Source organism: Malurus melanocephalus, unplaced genomic scaffold (genome assembly GCF_030028575.1).
Source record: "Malurus melanocephalus ecotype Western Australia unplaced genomic scaffold, MMel_1.1 scaffold_33, whole genome shotgun sequence".
Classification (NCBI taxonomy): Eukaryota; Metazoa; Chordata; class Aves; order Passeriformes; family Maluridae; genus Malurus; species Malurus melanocephalus.
The window spans coordinates 2,420,350-2,436,990 of NW_026623265.1; positions in this window are offsets into that span (position 1 = coordinate 2,420,350).

The following is a 16,641-nucleotide window of genomic DNA, read 5'->3' on the forward strand; positions in this document are numbered from 1 at the left end:
ATCCCAATATAAATAAAATATAAATCCTGATATAAATMTCTAGACTGTGTTTACTCATTTGGAGGAAACTGAGGTATCTGAATTAAATTTCTCATTTTCTTGTCATAAATAAGGACCATCAGGCCTACTGCAGCCACAGAATAAGCAGTTTTGAAGTGCAGTGTTGTACTTAATCTCGTAAAATTCACATCTGTTATACTTTGGATCTGATTCTTTGTCAATTTATTCCATTCCTTACCAATAGTTTTTATGGATACTTTTTTATGTATCAGTTGATTTAATAATACTTATCTCAAACTGAATGGTTTTCCATCTCTATGTTTTTTAAGAAAATCATTACTCAAATACTGTTAGTGGATGGCAAAGATTTATAGGAGGAGCAGGTAATACATATATTCAACATTTAAGTTTGCTTAATGTGTTGTAATTGTTCCTTAGATGACAAAGYAAAATTATGAATAATGATACTAAGAAAATTATAATTTTAACATGATCTATGCCATCACTGCAACATGTAATTAATCTGATGTTTCCTTCAATTCAATCCACGCACCTTCTTAACAGTATGTATGAGATTAAGCTCATGAGAAGACATGGTTTACTCAACGGACAGAATAAYATGCTTATCACCAGTACATAACTTGCATKGTTACTTGCCTTTTATCGTATTGCTTCTGTAATTCCATCTATTCTGATGGATATTTGAGACATATTAATGCAGAATCATTTTAACATGGAATAACTGAGGTGAGAACAGATCTCTGGTTCTTATCTGATCCAGTGGTCCTCTCARTCATAAATTGGATCCAGCTTCAAAGACAGAGCATGTTGCTTATGGTCATGTTTCATTTTTGCAAACCTCCCAGCATGGAGATTTTGTTCCCTCTGCCTTTTTTGCTTTATTACTAAATAAAATTACAATTTCACATCCCATGTGCTGCATTTCTATTTTCTCAATTTTATGATAATAGCAGGCCTAAGCCAGTATTAAAACCTCAGACATACAATGCTACTCAGAACAGGTTTTTAATAACTTAAGGCTATTATGCATCTGGAAAAATATGGGCCAGTACTTTACTGAATAATGAATATTGGATTTTATGGATTTATCATATAYGTTTTATAGTTTTCAGTCAAGTATAATACAAATGTTTCTTATTACAGTGCTACTTTACATCTTGTGTGAAGTAAATATGAAATACAGTCTGTCTCCATTAAAAGCAAAATATTAAAAGTGAAACCAACAAAAACTTTATAAAATAGCCAAATTGAGATTAAGTATGAGTATCTGCCAAGTGAAGAAGGTTCTTTTTGTACTAAATGAATTAAAGCTAAAATAAGATGGACAAAACTAATTTATCCATTCTGAAAACAGAATTATAGTAGTACAATGTCTTTCAAATATAGTGATCTGTTTAGATACAGTATTTTGTGTGAAGTTTCAGAGAGGATCTTTCATCAGCAAGTCATTTAAAGTAATTGTCCACTGCAATAAAAAAAAATTACTTTTTTTACTTTCATTCTAATAAAATGCATTAGTTGGAAGGTCTGTTGCACAGTAGTTTAACAATATAGACCACAGAAACATTAGAGCTTTGTTAAAAATGGCTACTATTTCACTGGTATKTTTTCTTGCTTTAAATTAAAAGAGTGAATTACATAAATTGCAAGGCTAAGCATGCAAGCAAGTAGACAATCCCTTTAAAGATGTTGAAGCTAAAAGGTCCAAAATGCATCAATGCTTCATTTAATTTTAGACTTTTGTTTTTTAAATACAGTTGTTTTTATCCATGTTACCATTTTTCTGTCAACAAAAACCCTTCTTCAGTATAATAACATCAGATTATATATATTTAAATTTTATGATTACCTCCATCCTGTGAGAAAATTTCAGATATCAAGACAATTAGAATATTTACCATCAAAGTACAAGCATTCTAGCATGCATTCTAGCATGCTCTTGRTTTCAATCTAAACATGGCAAACAGTACCTTTTTCTGCATCTTCCACTCTCCTCCCAGCTAGTGAGACAAGAGGTGAAAGGCAAGGACAGCTGAGACATTTCAAAGAAAACGCTGTGTGCTCCAATTTAAGAACAACATCATAATAATTTGAAATTAACAAGGCAAATCATTGTTTCTGATAAAGCAAATGGGTTATAAGGCAAGTGGATAGGAGAAGGCTATTCCAATTTATTAAGCTCAACGATCCTGACAATTCTCATTTCTCCCATTCTCTAAAATTTTTTAGGGTCTCTTCCAAGATACTAGCCATTGAGCTTCTTGAGTTGGCTTTAGGTCCAACTGGTGACTTAATTTAAGATTTTTTGAAGTCCTAATTGAGGCAGTTGAACTTTGACATGTAGTAGGTGATTGAATTAAAGCCTGGAGGATATTGGAGGCTTTAACTAGATCAGCTCAGAAAGTGCTATAGTGCATGGCGCTGGTCGTGACCAAAATTCAGATCTATCGCTGAGATTGGGTTCAGCAACTTGATGTATTATCACAGTTTTCAGCTTTACTTCAGGCAAGGTGTGTAAGAAGTCATTAATATCTGCTCCTTCAAATCTCCCTGTGAGTCAGCATCCCTTCTGCTCTAGCACTCCAGCTAAGATGGTTCCAGCATCAATTAGGAATAGCCAACATTTATTAATTATACCTGTATTTTATAGTCCATTACCACGTAGATGCTCAGTTTGAAAAGATGTTTCCTGAGTAACAGGGGGAGAAAGACTTGGCATAGAGGCACCCCCCACTTAGGCAAGACAGACAGGTTAATGGGAAGAAAGAGATTGCCTTAATTTTAGCAACTGGGAATTGAGATAGATGCACAAGGCAAGCTGTGCCGGTTTAGTTGTGCAAGCCTGTGGTACAGTTTGTACTGCTGCATGCAGCTACGCCTAAATTATGATCTGCAGTGGGAGCTGTTTAATTTGCATTAGATTTGCATCTCTCCCCTTACGAGGAGATCAAGTAGCTTCCCTGGAACAATGCTGAGGTGTGTGTGGAGGAATCACAGAGATTGCTGACACAGCCTGAGGTCACCCACAGCTCTGTCTCCCAGCTAGGGAGTGGAGATCCCTTTTCCCTCCCCACCCTTTCAATCCTTCTCCTCAGCACACAGCTCCCYGTGGAGCCTGAGTGGCCCTTACATTCTGGAGGTTTTAAGGCAAAAATGGCAGCTAAGCATTTGAAGAACACTCCAGCYTAATACCCCTCTCCATTCCCCATCCCTGTAAGTATCCAAGGCCAGGTTGGTCAGGGCTTTAAGTAACCTAGTCTAGTGGAAGGTGTCCGTCCATGACAGAGTTTGGAACTACATGACCTTTGAAGTCCCTTCCAACCCAAGCCATTCAATGAYTTTCTGTGTTAATAAATACTGAACTGCACCAACTCTGGGCCGTGAAGGTTTCATTGTAAAGATGGTTTAATACCATCCATCTGGGCACCCCCAGACCTGGGCACCAGGAACCTCCATGGGGATGTGCTCAGGCTGGGCTGGGCCACGGGCCCATGGCTGGGCTGGGCCATGGTGACCTGGAGAACGGCTGCAGCATTTCTGGGAAAGGAGCTGATGACCAGGGGCTGACATGGGGTCCTGTGTCATGGGGAGCCCTGGTGGCTGGCAGGGACTGTCAGGGTCTGGGAGTGCCCCCAGGGTTCTGGCATTATTATGCCTACATCTAGAGCAGCGATTCATATCTGAAGTCTTTAGTGATATCCCATGGAAATGCTTTTCCATGTCATGACTATTTTGGTCTAGAAGTTCAGCAAAGCAAAATTTTTCAAAGTTAAAGATATATCCCATAAATAACCATTATATCAAATGCCAGTGAGTAATTTTCTTGCTGTGCATTTCTATTTTGCTGACACATTCTCGATATATCAGGTGATATATTAATTTCTTCTGCCTTCCTTCTGGATATGACATTTGGTTTGGAGATACCCCTGGGCACAYTGAGTTTCAGGAATCCCCACATACCAGAAGTCACTGCATACTCAGAAGATTCATGAAGCTGCTCTATCTTTCAATAAGCCCTTTGACATACTTTCTTCTGTCTTGCTGATCCCACAGTAAACATAGTTTTTTAGAATCAAGAACTTAGGCCACTGAATAGTATTTTCAAAGAATTATTCTAGTTTAAGCATAAATTTAGTGAAGTATATATCTAACAGATAGATTCTTAATGCCTGTGACTTTGGAGCTTTCAGGTGTTGACAGATGTATTGAAAAGGTGTCTTCCCAGAAAAAAAAAAGAAAAGTATATTAAGGTTTTATCATAATGTAACTTCAGCTCTGTTGAAATGGAACATACAARCATTAACAAACATTGCCTTAAAACCCCTTGTATATGAAATGGTTCACATAATGCTGAAGAATAATGCTTTGTTCTTAACATCTTTTGAAAGCACGGTATCTTGGAGCTAAGTAAACGATTAAGTGAAATAAGTTTATCTCCCTATTATGTTCTGCGTCGGTTCTTATTACTGCCATCCAGTTTTGCATTCAGTACTGTAATTCTCATTTGTCATATGCAGCTTGTTTTCCCTCAGTCTCTGCAGAGAATTATGTGAGCAGGATAATTCTTCCCTTTGGTAGTTTTCTTTGAGATGCAGAGTCAGTTGCACACATGTGCTGCTGTATTTTTATGCAAGACAAAGTATGATCAAAGAAATATGCCTTACACKTCAAGCAGAAAATGATGAGATTTGTGACAATACATATTTCATGAAAACTGTAAATTTAATTTCATGAAGAAATAGAACTTTATTTAAACAACAAACAAAAAGCTTTCATTACAGTGAAAGCAGAGAGAAATTTTTCTTTTGAGAACATAAACTAAATACATAAACAGCAATGTTTTTTAAACAGATTTTCCCCACAGAAYTCTTCTATTGAAAACCCATAGGACAGTTCAAGGAGTGAAATTTCTGTCCCGTAGAAGTAAAATATTCTAAAATTTAATAGGAACAAAATTATGCTTGTGTTCTCATGTTGAAAAATATAAAAATTTAAAAAGAAATTTAAAAGAGCATAAATAGGTGAAAGCAAGATTCTGCTTTGCTTTTCACACATTTTGAAAACTATTGTAATCTACCACTTCCTAATATTTAGTTTCTAAAGTAATTATGAGCTTTGTGTAGTGTTTATATAATAAACTTTAAATAAACTTTAAACAGGATTTAGATACTCCACTCTGTCTGGTCAGAACAAGATGGATCTTTCTTTGGATAATGAAAACTATGCAAGTGGGCAAAAAATAGTGTGATCTGAAGGTCAGTGACTTCCAGCTCCAGTGGATTAACAGAGAAACACAAACCAAAACAGAAGATCCTTTGGTGGAGGTCTCTTCTTTCAGCTCCTTCCTGTTTGAATGTGGAATTGTGAGTACTTCAGCTGCACCATATTACATGAGTGAGAACTATGCCAAGGACTGTGTAACCCTCTACTGCCCGATATTTTAATGCATTTTTCATGTAGTATTGTTTTATTCAATGCTTATACCCTTCACCTCTTCCTTTTATTGCTCCAGTTTAGAAGTCCTATTGCTTTCATGTTACCTAAGTAAGGCTTGGAGATGGGGAAAAAGTTGGGGGGGAATCGTGCCTTGTCTTACATACCATTATCACTTTTCTCATTGTGTATGAATTTATTTTCCTTCCCAACACAAAGTACACACTGTAGCAAAAAAAAACCCAAAAAAACAAACAACAAAAAAACCAGTAGAAATTAAAATAATGAATCTGAATTGATATACCTTATTAATGGAAAACTTCAACATCATGGGAAATTGTTTTGAAAGAAAAGAAGAGCACTGCTTCTTTCTGAAGTATCTTTGCACACATAGGAACTGCTTTACATGTCTGAGGTTTCTCTAAGGATATTTACTTTCTTGACATCCTGCTGAAAATAGCCTCAAGGTGAAAATTTATGTTTAAAAGAGAGGAAACCCTCTACAAATAAAGTGAATAAACTCTCTCAGCWTTACTGTCTTGAATAATTTACTGAAATGTAGATTGTCAAAATAAAGGAAAACTTGATTTGTTTAATTTAGTCTTTAATGCTGTCCACCTGACCAGCAATCATGCAAAAAAAAGTAGTTCAGTAGGCATGTGTAAAAGACAAGAAATGAAAGATAAAAAACCCCTCAGGAATAAGTAGTAATTTCAAACCAATAATAATGCTAACAAAATATTCCATTAGATTTGGAATGGAATTTGCATTTACATATATTATTAATGATCTTGAAATAACAGTTTATGGCATATAGGTGAGAGAACTAGTTAGAAGACTTCACAAAACCAAAAAGAGTCAATTAGCAGCAAAATTAAATATTTGTAAATTAATACAAACAGTTGAAAAATTTCAAATAGAAGTATGAGTATCTATTTTCATGTTTTAAATTGCCAGCATGATGGCCTGTAGAAAAGATCTGCCAAGAACTGTGAAAGATTTTTAAAGATATTTGGATGATTTATAAGAACATGCACTAATAATCAGCTGACAGCTTTGAAAGGCACTTCATATAGACATTCATGACCCAATTAAACAGAATTTTGCTGGAGTAAGGAAGGAATTGCTTCAAAAGAGGGATCAGTTGCATTTCTTCATTTTGGAGGTTTTTTCTAACCTCCTGTACCCCAATATTGTACTTCAACAGGCACAAAATTATAAGGACAACTGATTTAATTCCATTGGTAAACTGCAGCTCTGCTCCCAAGTAAGGCCACATTTATTCATTTTCTCATGGCTTTTTTACTTTTGGCKAGTTTCTTTCTGGTTACAATATTTATAAGTATCTAGATATCTTTATTGTTAGCAATTCCYTAATTTATGAAATTTCCTATTGTACTTTGGACAAGCATTTCCCATCCTCTAAACAATATTAATAGAACAACTCATCACTTTCTAAGTAACAAAAATTAGAAAAATTCCCTGCACTCTCGATATGTGTGTTGAGAAACCATGTTAAACTTTATATACATTGTGCAAACACTGTATCTGACATTTAAAAACTTACGAATATTTGGACAAGAATCCTGGAAGACACTTGAAATTCAAGCAGCTCTCATGCCTGGACATCTTTAGGAAATTTTCAATGTTTGCAAAGAAGTGGCTTCTTCTGTGAAATATTTGCAGTATTTCAGGATTGGAGGGAGTTATGATGGATGTGCACTTTTAAATCAAAAAACCTTTTAARAGACCACTAAATGTACATATAGTTCTTTAAATATCCTTCGTTTRTTATAGGCTTAACATGACCATTCAGATCCATAATTTAAACAACATGTGTGAGTTTTCAGCTGTGTTGAGGTTGAAGAGTGAACATTAGTAGTTATTTCACTTACAAGTTTTCATGTTGTCAAAATACTTTTTTCACCCCAAAACATTGCAAAGAAATTTACCCTTGAACTATTTGTTTTAAAGCAAGCAAATACTTCATGTTTTATATATATACTATGTGTTATATATATATACACCAAATATATTTATATATATTTGGTTTTCGTGGCTGTTTTTATTGTGGGGATTAGTAATCAAAATAAAAAGGAAAAGAGTGAATCCAATGCTAATCTGAAAAATCAGGGCATTKTGCCCTGGAAGGTATGAGATTCAGGCCTTGAAGAGCAGCACTTCCCAATGGTAGGATAACTCAAAAAGGAATTCCTGCCACAGGATATGACTGAATTCAACACAGATATAAGGCAGTAAAATCCCTAATTAGAGAGAGAGAAAACTTCGTTTTTGATAGATGTGTTGACTGAAGTCTGCAGCTGCCACTGAACAACTGCCCTGGAGTTGTTCTGGGTTGTCCAGGGCGTCAGTCACACTTGGCATGAACATCTTAAAAGCACCTCCTCCCTTACCCTGCAAGTAAACCCCAGTGTTTAGGTAAAAGCTGATATGCTGATAAAGGACAGGGCCAAAAAAATTGTTTATGCCTGCAAATGCCTTTCTACCACCAAATTTCTCTTCTGGACTCAACTGTCCCTTGCTGCCACATCTGATAAAGGAATGAAAAAGTGATAATTTCTCAAAATTTAAAGTAGTTTAAAGAAAAAGCATTGAAGAGCTTAAACTCACTATGGAAGTAGGCATCCCCCTGAGTTTTTTTGTATAACAAATCAAATGAGAAGGGTCAAAAGAGAAAACAGTCAGTTCTTCTGGGGAGGGTTCAAARAACAAATCAATTCTCTAACCACCCTATCAAAGTGAAATCCCTGAAATACACCTCTGTAGGCCAGACATGCCTTATAGTCAATGGTGTGAAGACCCAAAAAACCAGGACAGTTACTTTTGATACTTGCTGTGAGAAGACTTKGCATCAAGCTTAATATTCTCTTAGTCTGACCAGTCTGATTAAGATAAAATAAAATGAAGTCCTGGTATGTGTCTGTGTTTAGCCTCCTAACATCATTTGAGAAACCTCTCTAAAGGGAACAGGTACCAGGCAGGACAATAATTTGTGATCTGTTGGTATCCAAAGAGAGCTGGAAGGAAGACATAACWGCTGCATTCTTGAGCATGGTCAGTATGAAAGGAGGCATTAACAATTCTCAGCAGTAATATCTCTCTGATTATTAGTGTGTCTTTGCTAACTTTAGTCAGCCATGAAGAACATGCTTAATGATGGTGAGATGGTGCATAATGATGTAGGTCTGAAATTTTTAATAGAAATTCTCTGTGTGACAAATGATATATTAACTTTAACTTGGACTGAGCCTATAATATTCTGCCCACCGAAAGAATCTCAGAAGCCTTATGGGTAGTACCAAATTTACAGCCAAATTTCTCACTAGGCTTTTGAGTTTCCTCAGTTTGATCTTGCTGGTTTCCTCAGTTTGATCTTGCTTTGATCCTGGTAAGGAAATGAGCAAATTTTGAGGGGTGAGCAGCCTCCCAAATCTGTGTTTTATTTCCAAAATATACCAAGAGACAGATGTGGTAGTTGTTGCAGTCTCTGCACTGGAAACCGTACTTTACGTAATATGCCAATGAGAATAATATAGAAAAGAAACTTTTTTTTTGCCTAAGAAAACTTCATTTCCTTACATAAAATGTTAGGAAAACGTAATTTTAAAAAAGGTAATGTGAACTTTASAAAACTGGTGCCTCTTGATACTCATGTAATAAATTAAATTTTTTTTTTAATATTGCATTTGCAAGGCTTGTGTCCAACTTTGTTGATTCGATTTGGAAAACTAGAATTACATATTTATTGACTTTTTTTTTTTGCAAAAATTTGCCAGATTTATAGATATGAAAARTTTTCCTTATTGGCAGCAAAGCATACTACTTTGGAGATATGAAAACCAAGACTGGTGTTCTACTGGATCACATACCATGATAATGGACCTCCCCTTGGGCTTCCTAGGCATCCTTATTATCCTAAGAATAATAGAAATAGTTACTTTGCCTGTAATTAAACTGTTTTAATCACACAGTACATAAGGAAAATGGAATAAGCATTTTGATTTATTGGCAAYATAAAATCTGGTTCATTTTCCAATTGCTTTATTTGGGCTGTGACAAAATGAAGAAATAAAACAGATATTGTACAAAAATTGATGCGATGTAGCCGACTACAAGCAGAGAACACAGCTGAAGTGATGCCCCATAATAAGTAATAGAATAGAGAAGAACTACTATCATGGTTTTACTCGGTCYGATTTTTGGTGGTGGGGGGATGGGACCAAGAAACCACAAAGATGGCTCCTGTGAGGAAGTTCTAGAAGCTTTCTCCTTCTTCTCCAGCAAAAGGAGCCCTACCCCCTGTGTTTTAGAGCCAATCCAGTATGTCTGTTAGGATGATGGACAGGCTGCCAATTGCACAGGTTAGTTACACCTCTGTGATGACCTATTGTCTTGTACTTAAGAAGAATTCAAAACAAGGTAGAGGCGGCCGCCATGTAGTTTTTAGGTTGTTAGTATCATGCACTGGGGAAAAACAGAGCAGGAGGGTGAGGAGATGTAAGAAGAAAAAATGGAGACCCAAAGATCACAGTAAGGAGAAGATGGGATGGATTGCTGTGCTGTTGCTGTGGTTCTCGAACATGGAGAAAATAAGTGTTATCTTGAAAGGACTATTTCATCAACGAGAGACCTGTATAGAAAAGGAGAGCGACCTTGCTCTGAGGGAAAAACCCTGGCCTTTGAGGACTGGACTGAACTGATCAGGAGCCAAAAACGAGGAAGAGGCTTGGCCCCTCCACGACATTTAAAGCGAGTTGATGCTAAGAAGAAAATGTGGTCTGCAGGGAGGGAGAGATGCCCCCGTCCTACGTCTGAAGTAAGTGGATGCTTAGAAGAAGCTGTGTTCTGCCAGGAGATTTGTGATAGTGGTCTCACGCTGCCGAAACAATGCAGTTTGGCCTTGGAGAACACTTTTTCCTTTCTCCTACGAGGTAAAGAAAATACTCCCTCACCACCAGCAGTTATACACTGACTGTTTCTTGGGAAAAGAACTTCCACAGCTTAGAGCTGTAAGAACGCTTTTCCTATGATGCTGGACGAAAACCATAATGAATAGTTTGATCTATGTTAGACTTTCATTCCTGTCCCCTCTGTGTGCGGGAAGACATGGAGGGTGGAGAGGGAGGACCTRGGAAAGAGACGGGTCCCGGGAAGGATAACAGGTGTCTTAAAATGTCCATTTTTATTTTTCTTCTCCTTGTAAATTTTTCCTTATCTCTGTTCTCCTCCCCGGTGCTGTAGTATTCTTAGTAGTTTGTAGTAATAAATGTATTTTGCAACTCAAGTTTTTCAGCCTGTCTGACCATTCTCTGGAGCATATACATATCTTTCTCTCAATTATGTTATGTTATCTGAAAGCCATAAATTTTCATGTTAATTGGGCTTTTACTCTCCCTTCTGCCCTCTCCAGTGGGGGAAGGGAGAGAACGTCGTGGGTACGGTGCTTTTGGCTTTCAGCACAGTCCAAACCACAACATTTTTTGCCATGACTCGGATTGGGAAAAATCAGGTTTAAACCCACRACAACTACCAAGATCTGAACCTAGCCAAGTAAGTGTTAATATTAGGCTGTTGAAAAGCAGGAAGTTTCAGTGTCTGTTYCACTTATGGGGAAGAATGCAAACATTCTTAGATTTGCCTCTAAAATAGCAAAAGCAAATCTTTCACAATAATTATTTTTTAATGCTGCTGCATAGCAAATATTTTTTTAACTTACACAACATAAAACTCAAGATGATCTCAGTAAATAYAGACACAATCATACCACAGGCCACTGCCAAGCCTAATCAAATTTCCAAAGACATCATTCAGCATTGTATGTCTTTGATAGGCACAATTTAAGCACCAAAACCATTATCACTATAAAATTAATAMGTTGTTTGTCTTGAGTAAATTTTAAGAGGTCATATTTTTTTTTCACACACGTCTGTAAGGAAAATAGTCATAGTAACAATAGCTATAGTGTTAGCATTCATCAGGGTATTAGCCTAAAACAATTACCTTTAATACATGTTATGAGCTCCATTTCTCAAAGCTATGTCTTGCTTGCAAATACCAGTGTTTCAGAACATCAACATTTTATAAGAAGCCTCCAATTGTTATCCTAAGTACTTGGTTACCAAGGAAGTTATGCACTGGTAGCCAATTAAATGTATTTGGCTGCTCATTTTGGTGCTTTTCCTCTGTTAATTTAACTTAGCAGGGGCTGCACYGTTCTTGTGGGAGATGTTGAAGTGGGACAATAGGCACAGGGTACATTTTCTGTGTCCAGGACAGGCTAAGACATTTCTTGACTTTTTTTCTGATGTTCTAATACATTTCAAACTCACAAATATTAAACTTCTGAGGGAAYGATGACTTTTGTTTGCAGCTGCCAGAAAAAGAAGTGCCCTTTGTTTGCAGCCTGTCAATAGAATGACCTTTCCCTCCTGCCAATTTATGCTCAAGAAATACACGTGATTGTTTTCCCTTTGCTGCGTGTTTCAAGATCTTCCAAATTTGTTTGATCAATGGTTCAGAAGCTTTCAAACTGACATGAGAAAATACRCATTTTTGCAGACTCATTTTCAGTTGGATCTGAAGCAGCTGAAGCYAGAGATCAGCGAGAATTAATCTGCACTTAATGAAGGAAACTTGCTGAATTTCTATAAATGCTTGCCTATGACACATATCCAGAGTTATATAAGCAGTCTGCCATTTATGCAATCTGTTTTGACAATATTTATATTTGTATTCAAATCTTCTTCCTTGTGAAAATAAATCAAAACCTTGTAATTGCCTATCAGTCAACAACCTGCCTTTTGGAATGCTACCTCAAAGGCAATAACAGGCTTCAAAAGCTGCTATCAGGTTTTCAGACTTGGTGTAGCCAGCAGTAACTTTTTCCGGCAATGTTCAAAGAGGATGCTGTCTTTGTCTTTAATGAAACAATGCAGATGCACCAAAATTTGGTATAGCTGCAATAAAAATTTACAAAGTTCTACAGATGCATCCCTGCCTGTGTRGCTATGTGGTAGGGGTAGATATACTCCAATGACTTTTGCCTGCACTCCAAATTCTCTAGTGATCACACAGCCATATTATCATGACATTGTATCCCAGCTACAAATCTCTGCTAGGAAGCAGCAGATGTTATCCTGAGCACATGGTGCATGTTAGCTCTGCGATCCTGATTCTCATCTGCATCCGAACAGTGTTGATCTTCTACCAACTTCTTTTCTTTCTCTGAAGATCAGTGCAAAATTGACATTAGGCCCTCTGAAATGCTCCATACTGACAGCACATTTCCCATCAGCAGTACCTGTCATCTACTGTTGCATTGGGTAATGGCCAAGATCATCTACAGTGGAAGCTCCTGCAAGCTCTTGCATACATGCAACCAGTTATGCCAGCTCTGTGTATCTTCAGTGCTTTTAAAAAACACACCTTAGAAATGACTGCCTGCACCACCACACATGTTCTTGACAGGAAGCAGGGCCCAGATTTTTAGGTGATTTTATAGAAGACTTCTTGTTTGAGTGGCACAACACCTGTCCAATCCATTTTTGATGGATTTTAGCAAGTAGCATGCTGGTTGGACTCTCATGCTGTGCACAGGATGGATTACTTGCCTAATTTGCCAAGTAAGGAGCCATGGTTGTATTACATGCATAAYATATTAATCAATCTGCACTTTCCTATTGATCTCAAATCTAAAAATCTACATTATGTAAATTTCATGAASGCATAAATCCCATTTTCACACAAGAGGATATGTTGTACACCAAAGACAGAGAAGTGAGAAACAAAGGTGAAGCCCCCTACCCCCAAAAAAAAGAGTTGAAGAGAATTTTAACCAAACAGTACGTGCATGAGGATCAGTTATGGCAATGTGGGAAGAGTTATAGCAGGATAAACTGTTGTGCTAGGGTAAGTTTGGGTAGTGTCTCTGAGCCCTTAGTAGCCTGTGACCAGTAGTTGGATTCCTCTTGCCTTACATGTGACATCTCACAGAGATGTTGTGCTGTTCTAACTGTGCCTCTCAGCTGTGTTTTGATGGGAGCCAGGCTGCCCTTCTACCCTCTGGCAGCTGCACCAGGACCCCTTCCAAAAGCATCTTAAAGTATTATCAGCTTACTCTGTAATTTAGAGGTCATGCCGGTTTTGTTTGCAGCCAAATATGTATTTAGCATAGGCTAAGTGGACCTTTGCTTTCAGGCAATTACAGCTTTGATGCAGTAGCATCCTAAACTAACTCTCTATTCTTTTCACTGTGTCTWTGGTCTTGTGCTGCTTCTTCTGTCCAGAGTGTTTTGGTAGCCTCAGCTGCATAAACCCTTGGCTGAATTTGCTTCCTTATGGCAAGCACTGAATCACGTGGCTCTTCCCTGTTTGCTGTAGAAGATGGCAGCAAGCACTCACCCAGGCAGGGARAGACTTTTTTGGGAAGTTGCAGGGACCATCTTTCAGCTTTTTATCATAGCCCCTCAGGTGAGAGTACTACCTGAATTGTGAATGTTTCTCCTTCACTGCATTTCAATGTAAGGACCAGTGATTTAAAGACAATTTTTGAGGGCATAGTCCTCAAACAAACGTGGCCTGTTGCATTAGGGTACAATTCAAAAAGTTGCTCAACTGTTAGTTACTGGTTCTAGGGTGAGAACTGATGAAACACAATGGAAGTGTTTCTAGTCCCCGAAGATGACTTTGCCTTAAACAGCTACCTGGAGAGGAGAAGCAGCCAAAGAGGCAGTAAACATTATAATCCTAAACAACTCCCAAGGGTGCTTATCAAGATTACAGACTTCCCTCCCTCCCTCCTCCCTTCCAGTGTCCATCTATCAAGACATGCATTGCTGGAGCAAGTATATCTCCTTGTTAATGGCATTTTCCCATATTCCTACTCAGAATTACATGGTGCTGGAGAGCTGTCATGTTTGTGCCTAGTGTAAATCCTCACAAGGAGATTTTGTGCCAAAATACAAGGGTATGTGACTTACCACAGGTATCAGGTATACCCTGAAAAGAGCYTTGAGATGCCCTCTCTACTAATTTTTAAATCCTTTAGCACCTTTAGGCCTGTGGCTTGAGCTYAGGCTCTGAACAGCTGGGATTATAGGTAGAAGCAGATGCCAGTGGATGAAGAAAAATGGTAAGTCCATAGTGCAAAAAGGAACATGGTCCACACTGCAGTCATATCAACACAGTGTCATCCCAAACTCCTTGAGTTATAAATGCTTGAGATGTAAAGTTTATTAACTCATGCTCATTGGTTTCCTTTCACAGGCAGGCTGCTTCCTGATGCTAAACCAGCGTGCTGGCACATGTGCTACACCATATTGTCACACCAGCTCATTTAACAGAGCTCAGACCCCTCTCCTTGTRTGCTGTAACTCTGCTCCAGGTGGTTGGGAGGGCAACTAATGACTGAGTGCTGGCAGTCATGACATGGTGCTGTTAAGTATTTGCAATCCTGCCCTTACTGTCTTTTAGAATCTAGTCCTAGATGATTATGGGTTTCCAGAGTCRACAGATACCTGACAATAGCCAGATGACTGCAGGAATAGTACAAGACACATTTTTGTGGACCACTGATACAGCTTCCTTTCCAAGATGTCAATGATGCTTTCTGAGCTCACACTGGTGCTCTCACCAGAAAGGTGTGAATGCACACTTGCAGACAAAGTGATTTTCCATCAACACCTCTGTTAATGAAAGACCTGCATTACTGATAGTCTCATGACAATGCACACTTTTAGAACTATTTCTGGACCTTTAYTTTCCTTTTCTTTGTAACTTCATGTACATTTATTTTTAATTACATTTGGGCTTCTTCACTATCTTCCACATCCTAGTAGCCATGACTTTGGTAGCCAACTGCCTGATTACTTTCTTCTTAGAAGCTAGATAGAAGACCGGCCTGTTCAGCAGTAGGAGATTCTTTGCCTATCAAAWTTGGGTAGGAGTGCACTATGCTTCAAAAACCACTAGCCAGGTAAATAAAATAGATAGAATCTGAAATCCACATACTGAGCCATTAGATGCTCTCCCATATTTCAGAAATACCCTTCTTCCAGTCCCCTCTGCCCCCCTGAAGACCCTTTAACACTGACAGATGAAATGCTCTCCTACTGCCTATTTCCCTTACTCTTCTCAAACCAGTTCTAGTAGCTCCTTGCCAAAATGGCATTTTGCCACCCCTGAACTGACCATTACTATTTCAAAATTTTACTTCTTACTGCCACTGAAAATTTAGTTTTGCATCATGAATAGGGTCAAGTATGTGTAATCTTCGTGTTTGGATCCTAACAACAACACTGGATCATTTAAATTCTTTTAATTTATTTTGTTACTTTTTGTTTTCCACTTTTGTTCGCATTACTTGGTCTCTTTTAACTTTCCTCCTCACGTGTAAAATAAAAATAGAGATTGAATCAGAATTTTTAGAAAACCTCCCCCCCCCAAAAAAAAAATCCAAACCTAAAAATCCTCCCATACTGTTAATTTCACATCTGCAAAAGCAGATACGAAAAACCTCTACCACCCACATTTGATCAATAAATATCATTACTGAAAACAAGCATGAGTTGTAGGAGCTGAAGAAATCAAGATGCGCTTTTGACAGGTTCATTTGGCAGTGTAGGAGGTATTCTACAATTCTAAAAATATATTCTATTTTCACAGACATTTTGAGATGTCTCTGTAAGTTCTCTTACAGAAGATGGCCCAGGGCCCATATGGTACAAGTCAATCTGACAGATGTTATATAATAATCTTTCTTGATTAAACGAGTACAAGACATTCTCTCCTTACCAACCAAATAACAAGAAAGAAAGAACCCATCCATTCTGAAATTAAATACCACCAACTAGATAAGACATGATAGAGCTATAGACCTTGTTAAAAAGAATGTTCCGGCCACAACTGGGAAACCCTTGTCCCTTTATGTCCCATCTATAAGACAGATCCATTACCAGAGGAGGTAAAGTAACAAAGAGGATTTGTTAATTCTAGAGCTTACATCCGTGCTATTAATTTGAAAGCCAGCTGTGGGAATAGCAGTATACACCAAAATAATTCATTAAAAGGAAAGCAGTTGGAAGAGAGGGATATATTAYAGAACTGATAATAATTTAATTACTTTGCACAGAGAAACTGAAAGCAACTTATTTACAGAGAAAATTAGTA